The sequence below is a fragment of the Alligator mississippiensis genome, chromosome 4, assembly GCF_030867095.1.
Source record: "Alligator mississippiensis isolate rAllMis1 chromosome 4, rAllMis1, whole genome shotgun sequence".
Classification (NCBI taxonomy): Eukaryota; Metazoa; Chordata; order Crocodylia; family Alligatoridae; genus Alligator; species Alligator mississippiensis.
This window is the reverse complement of record NC_081827.1, coordinates 52,686,732-52,700,629: the sequence shown is the minus strand read 5'-3', so window position 1 is coordinate 52,700,629 and position 13,898 is coordinate 52,686,732. Positions and strand designations below refer to the sequence as shown.

The 13,898-nt window shown below is 44.5% G+C and overlaps 1 protein-coding gene across 5 annotated transcripts in view; it reads left to right on the top strand.

Moving 5' to 3' along the window:
- Positions 1-13,898, top strand: part of LOC102571303 (uncharacterized) — a 133,563-nt gene that overhangs the window by 56,571 nt on the left and 63,094 nt on the right. The gene's annotated exons all lie outside the window — the stretch shown is intronic.

Below are 13,898 nucleotides of genomic sequence, written 5' to 3'. Positions count from 1 at the left end.
GCTATTGCAATGCATGCTTTTTACATGCTCTCTCTCCCAGTGGAATCCTTGGCCCTTATTTAGGCCCCCAGGAGCCCAGCTCAATGCAGGAGGAGAGTCGGGTGCTTAAGAATGGGGTTCACAAAAGCCAGGAAGCTGAGCAGGTAATAATCAGAAATAGTCAATGGGAAATGCTGAGGAAAGGGTAAGGGTTTAAGGCCCACTCCTTAAAGGTAGTCAGGCAGCTAACTCCAAGCAGAGGGAGTCACTTATTTGTGCTTGGGATTTTCCTCTGTGAACTCTCATCAAGAGTTAGGTGTATAAAGTTAGCTTCTTGGAGAGGGAGGCGTGGGGAGTGAACAGTTTAAGTGAGAGACCTGTTTCAGATTTTGACTTTGCCTGGGGTAGGGTTTAAATCTCTCACACCCAGGAAAGTATTCTAACCACCAAAGTATTAAGTGTGGTAGAATAAGTCTTAATATCTCCGGCTGAAGCAGTTCCACTCTGCATAAATAATGCAGTAGTTATTAAAGTGGAGATTTGAACATGATTCTCCTATATCCCAGATGAGTCCTATACACACTGGCCTATAGAATCACTTTCTCATTTTTCCTACCTTCCTAGCTTAGTGAGCGCTACCATTCACACAGACAGGGCATATCTACGTGTGTTGCTATGGCGACGTTGTTACTGCACCATAATTTAGTACTTCCTTTTCGAAGTACTAAATTACAGTGCAGTAACAGCCTGTACTGCGCTGTAAGCATGGTGCATGGTTATTTTTAGCAGCTGGGCTATACCAGGGGAGTGCCTCACTATGGTGAAGTAGCTGCTGGTCACATGTAGATGCCTGTGGATGCTACATCACCGTAGTACATTGCTGTGGTAATGTAGCATCATATGTAAACATGCTCACAGTGCAACACAGTGAGATGATTGAGTTCAAGATCTGAAGGAAAGGAGGAAGGAGAGCAGCAGAGAAAGGACTCTGGAATTCAGAAAAGCAGACTTTGACTCACTCAGGGACCTTGTGGGCAGGAATTCCTGGGAGGCCAGTCTGAGAGGGAAAGGAATCCAGGAAAATTGGTTGTGCTTTCAAGAAACCTTTTGAGGGGGTAGGAATGAACCCTTCTGATGTGCAGGAAGACTAGCAAGTATAGCAGAGGGCCAGGTTGGCTTAGCAGGAAACTCTTCAATGAGTTAAAACACAAAAAGGAAGCTTACAAGAAGTGGAAACTTGGACAAATGACTAGGGAGGAGTATAAAAGTATTGTTTGGACATGCAGGGATGAAATCAAGAAGGCCAATGTGCAACTGGAGTTGCAGCTAGCAAAGGACATGAAGGGTAAAAAGAAGGGTTTCTACAAGTATGTCAGCATCACAAGGAAGATCAGGGAAAGTGTCACACCCTTACTGAATAGGGGAGGCAACCTAGTGATAGATGATGCGGAAAAGGCTTAAGTACTTAATGCCTTTTTTTACCTCAGTCTTCACCAGCAAGGTCAGGTCCTAGACTACTGCATGTGGCACCACAGTTTGGGAAGGAGGTGGTCAGCTGACAGCAGCAAAAGAACAGGTTAGGGACTATTGAGAAAAACTGGACATATAAGTCCATAGAGCCAGATGCAGTACATCTGAGGTGCTGAGGGAGTTGGCTGATACGATTGCAGAACTGCTGGCCAATACCTTTGAAAACTTGTGATCAGGACAGGTTCCCAGTGATTGGAAAAGGGCAAATAAAGTGCTCATCTTGAAGAAAAGGAAGAAAGAGGATCTGGGGAACTACAGACTGGTCAGCCTCACTTCAGTCCTTGGAAAAATCATGAAGCAGTTCCTCAAGGAATCTGTATCTAATCACTTGGTGGAGAAGGTGATTAGGAACAGTCAGCTTGAATTCACCAAGGGCAAGTTATGCCTGACCAACCTGATTGCCTTCTATGACGAGATGACTGGTTCAGTGGCTGTGGAGACAGCAGTGGATGTGAAATACCTTGACTTTAGTAAGGCTTTTGATGCGGTTTCTTACAACATTCTCACAAGCAAGCTAAGGAAGCATGGGTTAGGTGAATGGACTGTAAGGTGGATAGAAGCCTGGCTGGATCATCAGACTCAAAGGGTAAGAATCAATGGCTCCATGTCTAATTGGTAGTTGGTATCAAGTGGAGTGCTCCAGGAGTCGGTCCTAGGGCCAGTTTTGTTCTATATCATCATCATATATCACCTGCCTATAAGTTCATCACGGGGGCACAGAAGGGAATTGGTGAGGTTTTATTCACCAAGGCGCCCCCGGGGGTTACAAGAAATAATGGCCACAAGCTAGTGTCGGGAATCAGAGCAGCCGGCCGGCAGTTGCTTTCTGACCCGCCCGTCCCCCCCCCCCCCCCACACACACACACGCACTGGAGCAGTAACATTTTCACCTGACAGGTGGGTAGCGATGGATGGGGTGAAATTAACCAGGCGCAGACGCGTATTGGTTACAGGAGATTGTTTACTTACGTTGCCCAGATAGTGACGTGCGACGCAGGCTGAGCCTTTGTTCCGTTGCAGTTGCATTGATTACAGTTGAGCGAACAAGGTCGGGTTACGATATCAAGCGACGACCAACGAAGCGCGCCGAGAACGGACTATCGAGCGTGCAGGGCTTTACTACGTCAAAATTAACAATGACGGGGAGTGACTGACGGATGATCAGGCCGTCAAGCTACTCTGGTGATGGACTCAGGTCTCTCCTCAGAGATTTCTCCGGGTTTCTCCGCCTTGGGCGGAAACTGCTAAACTATTTATAGACAGAGGTGTCTGACGGAGATACCCAATGATGAACCGTTATGTGGAATCTTTAATTTTCTGGCAAGCAGCAGTTCTTTGTGTTCTCAGGTTGCTATCAGGTTACAAGGTAGTGGGTTAGGTTTTCTGCCTGTTACGTATGAGGTTATGATGAGGGGCTTACGCTTGTTTCTTGACCAATTGCAGGGATTTTTGGCAGGGCTATCCCCTTTCACCCTGACCAGTCTTAAGTTTCGTTTCTTGTTTGTGACGTGGGCATAAATTATATACAGCTCTCTGCCAGGATTTTGTTTCAGGAGTTTCTGACAAATTGGAGTATTGGACCAAAAAGAAATCTTGTGAAGTTAAGTACTAAGTCCTCCACTTAGGATGGAACAGTCCCGTGTACTGATACAGGCTGGGAACTGACTGACTAAGTAGCAGCTCTACAGAAAAGGACCTGGGAGTTACAGTGGACAATAGACTAAATATGAACCAGCAGTGTGCCCTTGTTGTGAAAAAGGCTAACAGCATACTGGGCTGAATTAGTATGAGTGTTGCCAGCAGATCGAGGGAAGTGATTCTTCCTCTCTATTCAGCACTGGTGAGGCCACATCTGGAGTCCAGTATCCAGTTTTGGGCCCTCCATTACAGAAAGGATGTGGACAAATTGGAGAGAGTCCAGTGGAGGGCAACAAAAATGGTGAGGGAGCTGGGGCACATGATTTCAGAGGAAAGGCTGAAAGAACTGGGCTTATTTAGTCTAGAGAAGAGAAGACTGAGAGGGGATTTAATAACAGCCTTCAGTTACTTGAAGAGTGGTTGCAAAGAAAATGGAGCTAGACTTCTCAGTATTGGCAGATAGCAGATAACAGAACAAGAAGCAATGGTCTCAAATTGCAGCAAGGGAGTTCAGGTTAGCTACTAGGAAAAACTTTCTCACCAGAAGTATAATAAAGCACAGGAACAGGCTACCCAGAGAGGTTGTGGAACCTCCATCCTTAGAGGTTTATAACTCCTGGGTAGACAGATCCTTGGCTGGGATGATTTAGTTGGGAGTGCTCCTTCTTTGAAGGGCGTTGGACTAGATCAGGTGTTTTCAGCTTGTTTTGGTTGGGATACCCCTGGTGACTGGTTGAGAAGTGGGGAGTTCCCTGGTCGATGAGCAGGGGAGGGGGGGGACCCCCAGCAGCTGGTCAATGAGTGGGGGAAGAGGGTCCCTCGGGGGCCAATCAGCGAGCAGGGGGAGGGGCCCCTGCATGGCAGCGAAGCTTGAAGTGCCACCAGCTTCTCCACGCCACTGCCGCTTACCCCTTGGGGCCTTTCAAAGTACCCCCAGGGGTATGGGTACCCCTGGTTAAAAATCCCTGGACTAGATTATCTACTGAGGTCCCTTCCAACTCTAATTTTCTATGATTCTGTGATCTGTGGTAAAAGGGATTGTGAAAGGTGCATTCCAGCAGCTTGGTGGTAAGAGCACCTATTCTGGAATGTTAATCCAGTCTCAATTAATTGAGTCTGCTGGAATGTGCTAATTAGCACACTTCAGTAACCTCTGCGTCACATGTATTCAGCCTCCCTGCACTTCAAAATGGCACTGGAGGCACTTCAGTTAAAGAGCTTTAGTTCAAGCTCATTGAACAAGCTTCACTGCCATTTTGAAGTGTGGGATGCTGAATACATATGACTCTGCAGGTGCTCTAATTAAGGCATCTCGTGTGTGTGTGTGTGTGTGTGTGTGTGTGTGTGTGTAGCAGGAACGCCAGCACCCAGAACGCCAGAATAACTTTTAACCTTGTCCATTTTAGACAAAAAACAAACCATAGAAACCCTTAGCTCTATTAGAAATGTACCAAAGTTGGTGGAACTGTACCTTTATTCTCAAAGAACTTGTTTTGCCAGCTGGTAAGCTGAGTGTCTAGGACTCTGCCGATTGCTCTTTCACAGCATGGTTACAACTTCATAATGAAATCAGAAATTCAGAGAGGCATAAACACAGCTGTTTATGCCCATAAAACAAGTGGTTTACAAGAAAAGGCGTAATCAGTAGTATTAAGTATTTTGTCAATTACATTAACAACAAGAGAAACAGAAAACAATGCCTGTTTGACAAGAGACCATTTTTAAAAAATTATATTTGCCTAATAGTTACATTTTTATACTGTGAAAAGCAATGAGACATCATAAAAAGAAATATGTACATTATTCATGAATTTAAATATTCTGACTTGCATGGAAAAAGAAAGCTGGCCAGACTTTACATTAGTAGACATTTCTTCCCCTTAAAATTTTTGGGCAATTATTGTTGTTTGTATTTTAATCCAGTTTCTTCACTGACTGGTAATCATTGAATATGATCTTAGTTAGTAGTAAATTAAATATTTTTTTTTTTTTTATAAACTCAACTGTAACTGACACCTTACTTTGAGTCTGGTCTCAAAGTTTAAACATCCCAGGCAGAATCATCCCACCGCATCTACAGCACAGATTAGACATAATCATCTTTCATGATAGTTTACATTTTTTTTAGTGCACTCGGCTTCTCTAGATGCTACCATACTAAAAGCAAAAGAATATCAACATCATGTTTCCCAGGCCATGTTGGCCACAAAAGAGCCCAAAATGATATGATGAAAGTCATGAACAAAATGTTTGTCAGATTAGGTTTTTCTCTTAGGCATTCATCTGAACATAGTTATGGTGATGGAAATAGTTACAATGGTAACTGTCAGATGTACAGATCAAGTATGTCCCTAACCCTTCTTCTACTTACATGGACAGCAATATTTACCTGACATGAGTTTCATTTCCTATATTGCAACAAATTCATATTATACTCTCCGAGCTTGGGGAAATAGATACAACAGGTCTTGCAAAGTGAACATAGTCCAATTCTGGGAGGAGCAAATCCCAATACATGGGGTTGCTCACCAAAAATGTCCATATAAAGAAAAAGATTTTTGTGGGTGATATGTTTTATTGGACCAACTGCATAGTTAGGATAGTCTTGGACAAGCTTTTGAATGCAGATCATTCTTCAACTCACTGAAGAAAACCTGAAGAAGAATGTGCTTCATTTGGAAGATTGTCCGAGTCTATCCCAGTCATATAGTTGGTCTAATAAAAAATATTACCCACAGAAATCCTTGCCTTTTCACATATTTCCTGGACTATCATGGCTACAACATTACTCCAACTTTACCATGACATGTAAAGGAAAGCTGTGATGGCTTGGGCACCTCAGCTGATCTTGATCACCTCAGCGTCATACTTACAGGGTGTGTCTATATGTGCAAATAATCCAGGACCAGTTTACTCTCAAGCAAACTATTCAAGAGTAAACTTTCCTGGGCACATGTCTACTCATGCAGGGACATGGAAGAAGATTTGCTGCTCCTAGCAGCAGACTGCTCCTCTTCCCTGTGACCCTGCAATGGGTGCCTGCAGCAGCCAGGGGGAGCTCTAGGTTCCCCCTAGGTGCTATCCTAGCGGCCAGGAGACAGCTGTTTCCTGGTTGGGGCTGGAGCATTGCTCCCTGCCTCTGGGAGCTGTCTGCTGCTGGGGTGGGCTCTACCACCAGAGCCCAGGTGGGGATAATGCTCCCCTGTCCCAGCAGCAGGGAGCTCCCAGTCCCTGCTCCACAGCTGTGGGACCTGGGCTGGGAAATCCTTATCACCCAGCCTGAGTCCTGTGGTTGCAGGACTTGGGCTTGGAGCTCCTTATCTCCCAGGGCCAACTCTGCAGTCATGGAAATGGTGCTGGGAGAGAAGAATCTCCCAGCACTGGCCCCACAACAGCAAGGCTTGGGCTGGGAGATAAGGATTTTCCAGGATGGGTCCTGGGACCACAGAGCAAGGGCTGGGATCTCCCTTCTGCTGGCACAGGGAGACATTGTCTCTACCCAGGTTCTAGTGGCGGAGCCCGCCCTAGCAGCAGGCAGCTCTCGGGGGCAGGGAACAATCTCTCGCCCCCTGCTGCCCAGCTGATCACGAAGCCTTTTGTTCCTGGTCAGGCATCTACACGTGTGCTACAGTGCAGTAAGTAATGTTGAGTACCTTGCATTTGCAGGTAGCAAATTCACTTGCAATTAGAGCTGATTACTGCACAGTAAGTGTCTGCATGTGTAGATGAGGATACTTACTGTTCAGTAATTAGCTCTACTGCGCAGTAAAGTATCTTCTGTAGACACACCTACAGAGAAGTAAAACAGATCCTGAGCTGGGATTCTCAAACTACACTTTGAATTGCTCTCAGTGGAGAGTGGTAGAATAGCTATCTTTAGGGGAAACTTCCTCTTCCTTCTTATCAGTCATTGGCTAGTTTTTTTCCCCATACTAGCAGGGTTTATAATTCCTATACATTTTATCTTATCCAGAGTAACTGTAGATGTTCTTATGAGGCATATACAGGTATAATCCTTCTTTGAACCCTTTAAAGTGGTATCATGTGGCAATAAGTACTGCAGTTTAATTATCAGTTCTAATCAGTTGCCCTCCAATTCAGTTGAGCCTAAGGATCATTGAACTGCTTAAGAAGTTCAGATTGCAAATTAATTTTTATTAAAATTAATATGAAAATCCCAACCAGAATGTCCCTTACTTCTTCAGTGATTGCCACAGAGATTAATTTTCTGGTGTGTGTTTGTCCACTGCTTAGTAAATCAGATTCTTTTGTCTGTTCTGGCCACACCCATGCCAATGATGCTCTTGTATCTCTATACTTGAGAGTACAAAGGATGGAACAGCCCTCTCTTTTTACTACCTGTTTCAGCAAGATAAAGCACCTTCAGTGTCTTTGTATTCTGCATGCTTTGCAGTTAATATGTCATAGACCTGGCCAAGTTCTCCCTTACTGAATGCTCACCAGACTTTGGTATTTGTATCCAAATTCTAGATATGCTTTTACCTCTGTTGGATCTGAGCAGGTGCCAGGTATTATGTCTTTCTCTGACTTCTGACTAAATCTCTTGTTCCACTTACAGCAAATCTGACTAAATCTCTTGTTCCACTTACAGCAAATAGAACCCAGTAATCCAGTTTGTCTGGGCTCTCAGGACTAGTGCTGACTCCCTCAGTAATCCCAATATCTCACCCTCTACAGAGTTGCTCTCTTGTGGGCACTCTATATTGTATACCTTCAATGACATGATAGTTGAAGCAGATTAGACATAGGGTTTGTCAAAAGGCATTCTAAGCTAGTTGCACTTTATTTATAGAAGGCTTGAGAGGTATACAGACCCATGCAAAACAGAGAATATCTCTGTGTAATTCCCTACATAAGTTTCCTCAGAACTTGAGTCCTCTTTGAGATCTGGTCATGGTTCCAGGTCCCTTTTACTTTTCCATCTCAAGTTTCTTTTCACAGCATGGGGTCTTCTGTCGTTCCTGTCCAAGCTCCCTTTTTGTTTCTGGCCCTCCAATTCTTTGTGCTTTAGAAGCTAACACTTGTAACTCTGTTTTTGTTCCTAGGTATTTTCCCCCTATATTTCATCCTCTGCAGATAAACCTAGAGAAAATTGGTTTTATCTCATCAGCAGCATATCATTGTATTGATAGGCAAGGTGTTTTCAGTTATTTTTCCTTTGTGATGAGTCAGAGTTTGAGATACCCATGTGCCCCTCTTCCTCTCCTTAACACAAGAAATATGATAAAAGAATATGTTGCAGACTGTTCTCAAAGGCATATGCCTGCACATGCACACATAAGGCCAGATCCAGATCAGTCTTGTAAGGTCTTCTACTTAGTAATTGCAATGTAGGCCCCCTGCCCCAGGATTCTGATCCAGGTGGACAGGGTTAGGCATCTAGTATCCCTTCCTTGTGAGTGGGAAGACATAAGAACCTTCACAGTATGATCCAGAGCACCTGGGTGTTAACTGGGGAGACACTTAAAAGCTAGCCAGTAAGAAATGCTGGGCACAGGAGTTTTTGCCTATATGTCTGACTCAGGGATGAAGATAGGCAGCACCATCATTTTGGGACTCGGAGGGACAGAGAGGGGAGGCATCCTCATCACCTACATGACTGACACCCAGATTAAGTTCCACAGCACAGCACCACTGTTAACTGTTATACGTAGTGATGCTCATTTACCATCTTTCTTTGAAGATGTCACGGGTTTAGGCATAGACTTAAGTTCCATGGATCTGATGTGTTTTCAGTTATTTTCTTGTTTAGCTCAAGTGTGTATGTAATCAGCATTAGAAATGTTGCTTGCTTCATCAAATTTTAAAATAAATTGTGTTTTGTTTAAAGGGTATAGGAAATCCAAGAACTCTGATATACTCTACATGCAGGCCCAGGTTTGCTCCCCTTGAAATCAAGAGATCAACCTCAGTTTGACTTCAGTAGGGTTTGGCCCAAATGTTCTCTATTTGGGCCAAACAAGGGGGAGAAAAGTTTGCACCTTCTGTGTTGAGAGCAAATGAAGACAGCTGATGACTGACACATTATAGCAACTGATGAAGTAGGCTGTAGTCTCTCTGAACAAGTATGTCTGTAAAGTGCCACCCCCTGTCTTCTGCCTGACCGTTCTTTGATAGCCTTCCAAATTATGGTTCAAAGTCCTCATGTAGAAGTCAGTAGACTTATAATGGAGGAAATGATACTACCTAAGAGGAAATATTTCTTCCCTTATCTTTGCATAGATTTTGCAGTGTATACTCAATTTTGATCTGAAAAGTTATCTTGGGAACTCATTAACTGTATTTGTCTTTGATTTAGATAGATCTGATTTGTTTTGTAGGTGAGGAAAGAAATGTGTCAACACGTGAGAAACAAGGTCAATAACCAACAAAAGTGATGTTAATTAATCAGCAGTGTAACTAGCATGACATTACACGTTATTTGGTGCAGAAATGGTTCTATTCTGCCTTCTGTAAAATAATATGTTGTTATATTGAAACATCTACTAACACTTTCATTAAGATTGTCACTCATTAATAAGAAAAACTAGCTTTCCTGTATTAACCCATACTTATCAGTTTATTTCCCTTAAATCAGCTGAGGATATTGTATGATTTGACATGGCTATATTCTAGATAGACCCCAATAACCCCATGTGTTTAGTATAGGCCCCTATCTTTATACCGGGCAGAAACCAAAGTTTGGATTTTGACGCATTCAAACTTAGCCGAGGTTAGGAGCTGAACCTTGTTGAACACCAAAAACTACAAATTGTAACAGTTGAAGACACTTAGTATCTTGCAGAATTGGGCCCAAGTTTTCTTCATGTGTTTAGAGATCAGGTTTCCTTGCTTATGATATAGAGCTTTGCTGTGCAGCTGAAGTGGGTATCATTGTAGTTTCTGTAGAGCCCTACAACTTCTCTTTCATTAAAAGTAGAAATATGTCTCCTTTTCAGTCTAAGCTAATAGTGTGGGTGGCTTAGGCCCTCTCTTTTTGACAGAAATTTCATTTATAACCTTAGACAGTCTTACATTCCAGAGTAGTCATCGACAGAAGAGTTGCATTACACCTGGGAGATGGAAACAGGCTAAAAAAGGCAGCGTGCATCTTCAAGAGTTCTAGCAGATTTATATCTCTTGTAGTTATTAGTTTTGGTGATACTCATACAGGTCATTCTCACTGCAGATTAATCTAAAGTGTCTTGCAATGCTTGATATCAAAGCTCATCTAATCATCAGTGTGATAGAGACAGGGCCCTCTCATTTCTGAGGAATCAAAGGGCACCTCAAGGGGAATTCATCATCACATTAAGCCTTTCTAAATAGACTGCTTTTCCACAAAAAAAGTTTGTCTCAGATCCCTTTGGAAGACCTAATGATGGTCTGTTCGTAATAGCTTTTGTAGCATGATGAGTATTGTAATGTTTTGTATAGTTTTATCCTGAACAGAATGGGTATGTCTACATGAGACTCTTAATGAGCAGTAGACTGATCAACTGCGCATTACAGAATTGTGGCAAAAAACATGCCATTATGCTAGTGCGTAGTAGTATCAATCTACTGTGCATTAACTGTTACGAAAAAGCATGTGATCACACTAATGCACAGTAGTGCAGCCTACTATGTGCTTATTTAGTACTTCCCCTCCTACATACTGAATCCAGTGCCTGCTCTAGCTAGTCTGAGACATGAGCTGCATATGGTGCCCACTCCAGCTCATTTGGGGCGGGTACTGCATGTAGCATACATCTCAGAGCAGTCACCACATGGGGGAAATAAGAACGGTTCTGTGGATCCCCCATGTGCTGGATCCAGTGCCCACTCTGGCTCGTTTCTGCATGCGATGCCTGCTACAGCCAGTCAAGGACCTATGCTGCATGTAGCACCTGCTCTGGACTGGTTGGAGTGGACCTGCAGAGCCAGATGAATTTGACTGCTTTAGGTCAAACAAAATAATTAGTATATTACCTGTAAACAGGCCTAACACTTGAAGAGTGTGTGGTCTCATTGTAGAGGGCATTGGTACTTCATAGGGTCGGTCCCTAGCTTTCCTGATAAGATTCAGGTCCTTAGTAGTACCTTTAGCTACTGCTGAACTCAGTGGGTGCACCTACATGTGCAAATACTGTGGGGTGGATTTACTATAGTGTAAACCCCATGTAGGGATTCAGGAGCAGATTTGCTGCTCCCATCCCTTCTGGCCTTGCACTGCCCCCCCGTAGCAGCCATGGGGAGCCCTGTGCTCCCCCTGGGTGCTAGCCCAGGTGCTGGCAGGGAGTACGGGGCCAGGAGACAGCTGTCTCCTGGCAGGGGCTGGGTGATTGCTCACTGTCCTCAGGAGCTGCTTGCTGCCGGGTAGGCTCTGGTAGCAGAGCCTGGGTAGGGACATTGTCCCCTGCCACAGCAGCAGGGAGCTCCTGGCCCTGGCTCCCTGATCGGAGGCAGGGGGCTTGGAAAGAGTTGCAGTGGAGGGGCAGGTCTAAGCCCTCTGCCCCATTCCACTGGTGGGGCAGCTAGCAGTGAGCCCCTGGCTGGGTGGGAATTCCAGTGCGGGATTCCCTGCCCAATTGGGGGCTTGCTGCTTACTGCCCCACTAGCAGATCAGGGCAGGGGCCTGGGACCTGCCCCTGACTAGGACAGTTCCCATCCAGCCCTGGGCTGTGTGGGGAAGTTTGCACATGCAGCCAGGAGTTGGCTGAGGACTGCCTGAAATGGGACAGTCTCTAGCCACCTCCAGGCTGCACATGCAGACTTCTCTGCACAGCCTGGAGCTAGCCAGGAACTGTCCCAGTCAGGGGCAGGTCTGAGACAGATTCAGGCTGGGTAGGGAACTCACCCCATGCAGGGAGCTCCCAGGCCCTGCTCGGTGATCACAGAGCAGGGGCTGGGAGCTTCTTCCTAGCCCCGACTCTGCAATTATGGAGCAGGGACTGAGAACAAGCTCCCACCCTATTACTAGCCCCTGCTCCACAATTGTGGAGCTCCCTGTTGCTGAGACAGGGAGACATTGTCCCCATCCAGGCTCCGGTGGCAGCCCTGTTCTGGCAGCAGGCAGCTCCCGGACGAAGGGAGCAATCTCCTGCTGCCCAGCTGGCCAGGAGCAAACTTTCTCTCGGTCGGCCATCTACACGTGCTGTACTGCATAGTAATTGCTGTATTTCACAGTAGATAAGTCGAGTTTTGAAGCCTAATTTTTACCTTTTAAAATTCAACCTCGACTTATACATCGTATCACTGTCCCCTGTGAGTGGTGCTAGGCTCGATGCTCAGCTGGTGCGGCCAAGGCAGCGCCACTTGCAGGGGATGGAGGGTTCACCAGCTGAGTGCAAAGCCTGGTGCTGCTCGCAAGGGACAGGAATGGGACTGGTGTTTGGCTGGCATGGCCCCATCCCCTGCAATTGGTGTTGGGCTCAATGCTCAGCTGGCGTGGCCCAGGCAGTGCCGCTTGCCGGGGATGAGGGTGTGCCAGCCAAGTGCCAAGCCCGGCCCCATCCCCTGCAGGTGGCACTGTGGCACTTGTCCACTCTTGGGTGCCTGGCTTGCAATGAGAGTGTGTAGGGGCCAGTATAAGTTGCCCCGTTTTTCTGATCCAAAAAGTTAGATTGACTTATACACCAGATCTCTGAAATTCCTAACTTTCTGGAACAGAATAAGTTTGGGTTCAACTTATTCACTGCATCGATCTGTATATTGTGAAATACAGTACTCAGCAGTTAATTTGCTACTTGCATTTGCAGGTAGCAAATTAACTGCTGAGTAGAGGAAATTACTGCAAAGAAAGGGTCATCACACGTAGATGGTGACGCTTACTGTGCAGTAATTATCTCTACTGTGAAGTAAAGCCCACTAAGAACTGAGCATCTGCAGGATGGAACAGAATTGGTCCATTATAAATTTTCTAAATTTTACTCCCTCATTTAAACTCAGTTCCCAGCGTGGCTCTGTAGAGAACATATAGAATTACTGCTACTTTTCAAAAGAAAGAAAAGGCTTTGCAACTTCTACCTTCTAGTAAAGAAATTAAGATTTTTAACTAGAAAAAAAAGAAATGATTATGCTTATGTTTAAACAAACTGGGCAGTATGTTTTTGATGTACCTGGGATAGTACATCCATCTATGATGAAAGGAAAGAAGAAAAACAACCGATAACTTCTGTTAGTACCTGAGCGCACACATCTTGTTTTAGTAGACACATTGGCAGTGTAATGCAATAAAATCCAGTGGTGATCAAGTATGCACCTGCAGAAAATCATCAGTGAAAGATAATATGAGATGGAGGATGGAAAATCAGTCCCATACAAGTAAAGTGATCTTTCTTTGTATTTTTATATGTGCTTTACCCGTTTTACTGGTTCAGAGGAGACTTCGTTATTGATTTTTTTTTTTTTTTTTTTTTTTTTTTTTTATCACTACTTTCCCTCATTCCAGCATATGTAACACTGCAGAACCATAAAAGGTAAAAGAAACAGGGTGGCAATGAAGGTATGGCATAATTAACTGTAGGTCTGAGAGGCCTCTGTAAGAACCTTAACACTGGCAGACCCATAATATCAATAGAATTGATTTTTTAGTATTTAGTGGGGGTGGGGTGGCAGCTGGAGAAATTTATGTTGGAAACTTTTGATTTTTCCAAAGGAGACTCATTCTAATCATAATTGATATAGCATCATAATTTTGTATCATAACAGTATTCTTAGGTGGCCCTTACATATAATAAAAATCTCTTTATCTGTTAATGATGTTATTC